This window comes from Octopus bimaculoides, chromosome 7 (genome assembly GCF_001194135.2).
Source record: "Octopus bimaculoides isolate UCB-OBI-ISO-001 chromosome 7, ASM119413v2, whole genome shotgun sequence".
NCBI lineage: Eukaryota > Metazoa > Mollusca > Cephalopoda > Octopoda > Octopodidae > Octopus > Octopus bimaculoides.
The window spans coordinates 81,904,275-81,912,080 of NC_068987.1; the positions used below are offsets into that span (position 1 = coordinate 81,904,275).

At 34.5% G+C, this 7,806-nt stretch overlaps 1 protein-coding gene across 2 annotated transcripts in view; it reads right to left on the minus strand.

The window, feature by feature from the left end:
- Window positions 1-6,797: 6,797 nt before the first annotated feature.
- Window positions 6,798-7,806, minus strand: part of LOC106872055 (KH domain-containing, RNA-binding, signal transduction-associated protein 2) — a 15,778-nt gene continuing 14,769 nt past the window's right edge. For both annotated transcript variants that reach the window (XR_001409731.2, XR_008264642.1), the window contains exon 10: window positions 6,798-6,913. The gene's annotated coding sequence lies outside the window, so the exon portion shown is untranslated. The remainder of the gene's footprint in view (window positions 6,914-7,806) is intronic.

The window sequence follows — 7,806 nt, forward strand, 5'->3', positions numbered from 1 at the left end:
TTATATATATATATATATATATATATATATATATATATATAAATATAATGTACCTAATATTGCAATCATTGGAGTGTGGCTAAGCTGAGGCACCATTTTGAAAGACGTTCAGGTGAACAAATCAACTGCAATATTTATTTCATTCAAGTTTGGTATGTATTCCATCAGGCTCCTTTGCCAAACAGCTAAGTTGCAGGGATGAAGACAAACCAACACCAGTTGTTAAGTAGTGCGAGTGAGGATAAACACACATATGTATATGAAGGGATTCCAGTTTCCATCTACCAAATTGATTCACAAGGTATTGACTAATTCAGGGCTATAGGAGAAAATACTTGCCCAAGGTGTTATGCAGTGAAACTGAACCTGGAACCATATGATTGGGAAGCAATCTTCTTAACCAAACAGCCATGCCTACATCTAACATACAACAAATTACATTAGCTTTGTAAGAGCTTGCACGAATTGACCTTAAACCTCACCTTAGCAGAGGTTTGTCCATACAGTAATATTGTTACAAATATATACAGCAGTGAGAATATAATCCAAGATAAAACATTTCAGAAAATTTGAATATACATACATACATATATATATATATATATATAACAGTATTACAAAAGCCTTTGAATGCCTTTATTAAGTAAATTAGAAGAGGTACACCAAGGGAAGATGAAAGAGTTTAAATTGGCTAAGCATATATAAGGAGTGGCTGTGTGGTAAGTAGCTTGCTTACCAACCACATGGTTCCGGGTTCAGTCCCACTGTGTGGCACCTTGAGTAAGTGTCTTCTACTATAGCCTCGGGCCGACCAAAGCCTTGTGAGTGGATTTGGTACACAGAAACCGAAAGAAGCCCATCGTATATGTATGTGTGTCTGTGTTTGTCCCCCACCCCCCCAACTTCACTTGACAACCGATGTTGGTATGTTTACGTCCCTGTAATTTATACAGGTCTCTTTTGCCGAACCACTAATAAGTACTAGGCTTATAAAGTATAAGTCTTAGGGTCGATTTGCTCGACTAAAAAAGGCGGTGCTCCAGCATGGCCGCAGTCAAATGACTGAAACAAGTAAAGAGTATTCAGGATGTGTAAGGGTTTTCTCTACAAAATTGGGTATTTAACCCTTTGAGACCTAACACCCCGAACCATATTTTACCATATACTTGGCACTCCACCGGTGCTATGGTATAGAGATAAATAAGCCATCCACCAGTAAACTGGTGTTACACAGGTCCAAAGGGTCAATAGTGGAACCAGTGAAAGATTGTATTTTTTTCAACCCTATTTTCCTTGTATTGGATTTATTTTAGTATATGAACCAAAATCGTTTTTTTTTCAACCCTATTTTCCTTGTATTGGATTTATTTTAATATATGAACCGAAATCGTAGTCATGCCTGATGTCAGTGCCACCTGACTGGCACATAAAAACCTTTCAAGCATGGGTCGATGCCAGTGCCACCTGATTGGCTCCTTGTGCTGGTGGCATGTAAAAAGCACCAGCTGAATGTGATTATTGCCAGTGCCCCCGGACTGGCACATAAAAATTATCTTCCAAACATGGTCAAAGCCAGTGCCCCCTTGACTGGCAGCACATACCCACTTCACTCTCGGAGTGGTTGGCATTAGGAAGGGCATCCACCTGTAGAAACAGTGCCATATCAGATTGGAACCTGGTGCAGCCTCCTGGCTTGCCAGTCCTTAGTCAAACTGTCCAACCTATACCAGCATGGAAAGTGGATGTTAAATAATGATGATGGAACATGGATAATCTCCACTATTCTGTAATAAGAATTTAAGGAAATCATATATTAACTACAAATTTAAGGAAATATGTTAACTTTTTTTGTTACATTTCTGGTTTGTTTCAATTTTAAAATAATTTAGTCGTTATTATGCTGTTTGAAACAAAGTAACTTGAACTTTGATGGAGGGTTTTAACATAGCCACTCCTACACCTATGAAAGTGAACTGTGTTGTAAGTAGCTTGCTTACAAACCACATGGTTCTGGGTTCAGTCCCACTGCATGGCACCTTGGGCAAGTGTCTTCTACTATAGCCTCGGGCTGACCAGAGCCTTGTGAGTGGATTTGGTAGACGGAAACTGAAAGAAGCTCGTCGTATATATGTGTGTTTGTCCCCCAACATCACGTGACAACTGATGGTGTGTTTATGTCCCCCGTAACTTAGGGGTTCAGCAAAATGGACCTATTGAATAAGTACTAGGCTTACAAAGAATAAGTCCTGGAGTTGATTTACTCAACTAAAAGGCAGTGCTCCAGCATGGCCACAATCAAATGACTGAAACAAGTAAAAGAATAGGAGGTAAGGCGAATTCTCGTGTGTATACATATATATATGAATATATATATATATATATATATATATATACATACATACAATCTTTTATCTTTCATTTGGGGCACCACCGTGGAGAATTTTTAGTTGAATGAATTAACCCCTGCTTTTTTTTGTTTTCTTTTTGGAAAGCCTGGTACTTGATCTATCAATATCTTTTGCTCAACCGATATATATATATATATATATATCATATTGTGCCAGTTTGTAGAATAGTTGCTAAAAGAACTATAGAATAAGGAATGGTTAAGTAAAAAATTTTTTTTTTCTTGTTCCAGTCATTGGGCTGTGGCACCACCTTTTGGTTCTGTAACACAAAGCTTTTTTTTTTTTTCAATTTTTTTTTTAAACAAAAGATTATTTAAATTTAGAGTTTTCCATTGCAATTTTCTACTGAAATGTGTTTATTAATTGGGTGTGTTTTTGGTATTTTCAAGCATTAACTGATATGTAATGTCCATAAACACGTGGTCAGAAAAGGGTTAATTTGAAATGCTAAGGTGGTTTGAAAACCAAGCAGTATAAGAACGTCTGTATAATTTCAGTCACACTTAGAAGCAGCTTAACAGATTAATTATTCTTTAATCAAGAAGTATGTTTAATACGATTATGAAACTATCATTCAAACATCACAAGATGTCAGTTAATCTATATTTTACTCACTAATCTGATATAATAAATCAATGTGGCAAGTTAATTGAGAAAAATATTGATAATTGGTGGCAACAATTTTTTGTTCAAAAGAAACAGCTTTGTTAATTGTTTTCATGTGAAATTCATACTGAATGCAATTCTAAAAAGAAAAATATGTAGGAATGGTGTGATAAATTTGCTTTACAACCACATGGTTCCAAGTTCAGTTCCAGTGTGGAACCTTGGACAAGCGTCTTCTACTCTAGCTGGAAGCTAAAAGAGGACCAGTTATATATGTCTTAGTATTTGTCACCCATCATCACTGTTTGAGAGTTTGTTTACATCTGTAACTTAGCAGTTCAGCAAAAGAACTAATAGAATAAGCACCAAGCTTAGAAAAAAAAAAAAAGTACTGGGTTGATTCTTTTGATTAAAGCTCTTCTAGGCAATACCCCAGCATGGCCAGTCCACTGACCAAAACAAGATAAAAAGATGTATATTTTCCATCTTAATCATTCATTAATCCATAGTTTTAACTATTTTCCAAACTGGCACATAACGGATATATATATACATACACACACACACAAATGTGCAAAGGCAGATATATTATCACTTGTCTTGATCCTGTCATTCGAGGCTTAATATCCAGATATCTGACTTCCCATCAGTGCATCAAGCCAGTCAGCATTCATTTGTATCATAAGCTTATTTTAAGTTGAAATGAAAGAAACTGGGGAATTCTCTTTAACTGTTAACCTTCCTGTCCCTAATGCCTTGGCCTATCTCAGTTTTACTTGTCAAACATTTTATAGCTAAATACATGGTAATGACAACGAACTGGAATAAATACTTTACAGCCTAACTCCCCACCACCAGCCTTCCCATAACCAAGAATGCCATCATCTTGGATTCTATGGTGAATTCTTAAACATTTCTATTCCACATTGGTAAGTACATAAAAAAAAAAATAATGAAATAAAATAAAAACCATTTTATATTTAATATATATTTCTATAGTGAAGTATCACTGGTCGATATTAATGCTGAAATATGTAGAGATGGTTAATTTGTGACAACCAGACAAAAATCAATTCCATACACTACAACGCACACAACAGTATCTGTAGCAGAGAACAAAAAATATCGAGAAGTAGGATTTATATATCTCAGTTCACACATTCACTTTGGTAGGGTGTTCTTAAACCTATTTAATACCACCCTGGTCCCCGAGATGCAAAACTGCTCCTTTTAAACCTTTCATAAACAGGTGGAGATATGGCTGTGCTACCACAAAGTTTTCCCGTGCAACCATGTGGTCTCAGGTTCAATCCCACAGCATGGCACCTCAGGCCTGTCTTCTACTATACAACAGGCTCAGAAGAAACAGTTTTGGGATTGGAAATCGAAACTGTATGGAAGCTCGTTATAGATCTTTCTCTTATTTCAGACATTCAACTGTGGCCCCACCTTGAAGAATTTTAGTCAAACTTAAGAGACCCAAGTACTTTTTTTTGTGTGTAAAGCCTGGTACTTATTAATCAATCAATCATTTTTGCCAAACAAGTTACAGGGACATAAACACACCAACACCGGTTGTCAAGCGGTGTGTGTGTGTGGGGGGGGGGGGGGACAGCACAAACACAAAGATATATATATATATATATATATATATACACACAAATGTATTTATTATTCATATACATGACAGGCTTTTTTCAGTTTCTGTCAGCCTGGGGCTATAATAGAAAGACACCTGCCCGAGGTGTCACACAATGGAACTGATCTGGGAACCATGTGGTTGGGAACTTCTTACCACACAGTCATGATAACTTTATTAATATTTAGCAGAAACAACAGTGACTCAAGGCTTATGCAAGTCTTCATTAACACTAGTGATATAGTATATTTTTTCCAGTAAACTAATATTCCGTGGTTCAGCAGATGTGTGAGGGACTGAGGAATGGAAAATACAGTAAACTATTTTCCATTCTAGGAGTTGGCAAAAAGGAAGATCACCCAACCATAGAAAATCTGTCATTCTAACAGTGAATCTGACATAAAAAGCAACAAAAAACCTTTCATTAAGCTAAATACTTTCTAAACATTGATGAAAATAATTGGGTATCTTAACCACCATTTCGCATTTAAAATCACCCAAAACATCTTGTTTTATGTTCAAAGCAGCCACACCTGGCCCCACACATATACAACCTACAATGAGATCCAAATAAACTATCACCTTATCTTGAAGCTATGTGATAATGCATGATTAATTTAAAACAATGGGAATAAATAAGCATTAGATTTGACAGAGTAATCTGAATGCTAGAGATTTCTGAAAATCTGCCAGTGTTGGTATTTCAGTTACTTTCTTATGAAATACAGTTAAACTCTTTAGCATCCAAACCAGCCACATCTGGCCAAAATATTGTTTTATGCTCAAACTGACCAAATCAGGCTTCTCACACCTCCCCTACAATGCCATTCTAAAAATAAACAATCACACTGAAATCTCAGAGCTATAAGATAAATGCATGATTAATTCAAAACAAGGTGAATAAATAAGCATTACATTTTGACAGTAATCTGAATGCTGAAGGGTCAAATTAGCTCGTTATTATATATCAAGTTTAACTTTCATTCGACAATCTCTAGAGAGTAAGTGTCATATTTTGAGGACATTATGCATCAATTGGAAAATTTTGTTCATCACAATCATAGATAAATGCAATAAAATAATTATTAACCCATTAGTGCACATGGTCCTTTTAAGGACCAGAAGAATAATCCATATTTCTGCAACACCTGTATTTTTCTGAGATATCTTTAGTTTGTCATCAAGACCAGAGTGTCTTTCAAATATAAAATTTGGGCACTAATGGGTTACTTGTGTTTGAGATAGAAAAAGGCTCTTAGATTAAGTTACTTCAAAACCAGATATTGTTTTAAAGGAGTTAGTACAAACCCAACACGTCATACTATATTCCCAGGCCAACCAAATTCTTGAATAGATTTGGTAGATGGAAACTGAAAGAAGCCCACTGAATGTATGTATCATGTAATAGTTGTAAAGTCAATCATACAAGAGTGTCATTTCCAATATCCCATAGAAATAAGGCTGGGCTACGGGGAAATGGGTGATGGTTGACATTAAAGACCTCAAGCATGTGAAAGTAGATCAGTTAGAACAATGATGACATACATATTAATGAATAAATCATTTCATTCACTCATGTTACACAACCAAAAGCAATGTACATGCAGAAAACAAAGTGAATATTATTTAATATAAATTTCAGGACATTTTACTATACCTGCAAGTTGAAGAATATTGGTAGTACCATCAACTGTATCCCAGTGTCTTCCGATTATGATATCCTAACAAGATCTGATTGAATTGGTAGACCAACAAAAATAGTCTTGATTTCATCATGATTTGTTCATGTCAATTTTGTTTTGTTTTTTTTTCCACTGATCCTCAGGGGACATTTAAATTCTGAATTTTGTTATAAATGCAATCCACATACAGATAAAAATAAAACCACACCATAAACCAAAAAGATAAATGTGCTGTTTGTTTTGAAGTGAAGCAAGTCCATATTAAACACACGTAAAAATGGAATTTTGTACAACTATTAACTGTAACGAATTACACATTTTGAAATTTTCAGTGAGAAAAAACAAAATCCATCATCTGCAAACCATTAAGCAAATATGATAGAGGTAAAAAAAAAAAAGACACCTGTTATTAAAAGGATGCAAAGTGATAATTTTTTCAAAATAAAATACGCAACTATATGAATTTTTTTATAGAAAAATAGTTTATTTTTTTTAAAAATACTTTTAAAAATACAGTAAAATACAAAAATCACAGGCTTCCCATCTTGGACGTTTTAAGATCAGGTCTCAAGTGATATCTGGAGAAAGAAAAGGGGGAGAAAAATACATTAGTTATGGAAGAATAAAAATTTAAATTAATGATGTAGGGGGGAAAAAAAAGACCAGACCTGTCCATTCTGTGTATGTTACATAAAAAAAAGGAAAGGAAAATAAAAGAACTTGACCAAGTGATAGAAACTGGAGAAAGGTGAACGAAAATTTTCAGTTGTGAAAAGAGAAAAACAGGTCAAAGAAATAGAAAGAGTGAGAATCAAATAGAGAGAGAGAGAGAGAGACACAGATAGAAAGAGAGAGAGGAAGAGAGTGAAATGCAGACATGAAAGAATTTGGTAGAAATGTCAGTTTACAAATACAGAAATACAACAATTTATTTTTAAAAAAAAACAATATACATAGGAAAATCTATAAAGAGACAAAATGAAAAAATAGACAAACATGACAGCTGCAAGATATCCATAGACAAGAGCTAAGGACTGGGCAGCAGATTTGGAGGATGTGTAAGAAAAGAACAAAAAAATAATAAAAACATAGAAGTGAAAGTTCCAAGTGGGAATCAGGAAGAGGGTGGGTGGGCAGCTAATATCCAAACTACCGAGTCACAAGCAGTAAACCACGATAGCTGTTGGTCGTTTTTACCAACACAATGGAAAATTCTAAATTAAAAATGTCAACTTGAAAAGGATTTTTCAAAAGTCAGTCAGTATCCGGTAGCACCTATTTTTTTTCTTTAAGTTTTTAAGTGTTTTTTTTTTTCATTTAAAGAAATTTTAAAATTATTTAGCTTTTTAAAATTTTTTAAACATTTTAAACATTTTTTTTTAAAAAAGTATTTTCTTTTAAATTACAATACAAGGTAAAAATCAGAAGACCCATTCGATATGGGTCAATGAGCTAATTATATTTTATTAGG